The following is a 1,662-nucleotide window of genomic DNA, read 5'->3' as shown; positions in this document are numbered from 1 at the left end:
AGGCATAAGCCCTTCCTGAAGAAGGGCTCATGCCTGAAACGTCGATTCTCCTGTTCCCTGGATGCTGCCTGACCTGCTGCGCTTTTCCAGCAACACATTTTCAGCTCTGATCTCCAGCATCTGCAGTCCTCACTTTCTCCTACTTCATTTACACAGGCACTAGCTTACCTATTGGAAGGATCATTTCTCAGAGCAGAGAGGGATGTTATTGAGAAAAGACGGGGAGATGCTGATGAAGAACTTAGAATCCCTTCGGCCCATCGAGAACATCCCGACCCTCTGAAGAGCACCCCGTATTGTTGAAGACGATGGAATCGGCTCTGGCTTCTTTTGAGCTTGTTGAACGTTATTTCAAGGGATGGTTGGACTGAGGCCTCACACTTTTCTACATGTTTCTCCTTCTAACACTGCAACCACTCACCAACAGCTCTTTGGACCTTGGTGTATCTGGGAATGTTTGGGTCTTGTCCTGCAAATCCACTCATTCCTTCTCCCATAAGCCTAAGAGGGTTCTGCCAGTTCCTGGACCGTGAATCGCTTCGAGTCGCTGATTCTGTTTTGTCTTCTCCATCTGGTGCTTCAGTCCCGACCGGGCCTTACTTATTGGCTCTTGGGATTCGAGCAACTCCTGACCATCTCCAAGTTGGAGTTGATTATCAAAGTCCATTGCTTTCTTCATCACTGCTTCAATAGTTTCTTCAAAACCAAGGAAGCCTTTAATAAATTGAGGGCAAAGTCTTTTCCAGTTTACATTCCTGTTGGCTTGCTTGACCTCATCCCTTCAATGTTCTTTACTGCTTGGTAGGTTTTATCGGGCGTACAAAATTCCTTTAAGTTTTTGACTCCTTCCGGTCGGGGGGAACATGTCCTATTTTTCGAATCAACCTGTTCAGTGACATTAAAGCGCCCCTCTGGAGCAGATGGAACTTGAACCCAGGTCTCCTGGTTCACGGGTAGGGACACTACCACTGTAGGCTGTGGCAGGCTTTAAAGAAAGCAATGACTCCCTGACCCCTAGGGCAGAGGTTGTGTTGGGTGGCATGCCCAGCTTTAATGTCAGGATGAAAATTGTCCCGGAAAGCCAGAATTCCAGGAGCATTATCTCGGATTAATACGATCCTAAAGGACACACTCAATGAGGCACAATGTCTCTCCAGCTCAGCACAAACCGATGCCAGGACCAGCCCTTCAAAAAGCTCAATCTCACCCAGGCCTTTTTCATGGGACTGCCACATGACTGGAAGGGAACACCTTCCAGATTCCGTTCAAATCCCTCGGGTCTTCAGCACCTTACATCAACATAGGCCGACGCTGGTAAACACCACAGCACTGCCACCAAGAAATAGGCAGGTACGCTCCCTGTCATTTTAATAACAAAGGCCATAGCCTAAAGGCCAGCAGCAGGCCATTCGGCCTATTCCAACACTCTGAACAACATCCTGCCCAATTGCAGTAACCCTGCATTTCCTGTGGCCAACCCACCCTAACCTGCTGATCTTTGGCCTGTGGGAGGAAACTGGAGCAAACCCACCCAGACACGGGGAGAACGTGCAAACTCCACACAGATAGTCGCCCGGGGCTAGAATTGAACCCGGGTCCCTGCCGCTGTGAGGCAGCAGTGCTAACCACTGAGCCACCGTGCCGCCCACTTTCCCCACCACA

Source organism: Chiloscyllium plagiosum, chromosome 6, assembly GCF_004010195.1.
Source record: "Chiloscyllium plagiosum isolate BGI_BamShark_2017 chromosome 6, ASM401019v2, whole genome shotgun sequence".
In the NCBI taxonomy this organism is placed as follows: Eukaryota; Metazoa; Chordata; class Chondrichthyes; order Orectolobiformes; family Hemiscylliidae; genus Chiloscyllium; species Chiloscyllium plagiosum.
This window is presented reverse-complemented; position numbering follows the sequence as displayed.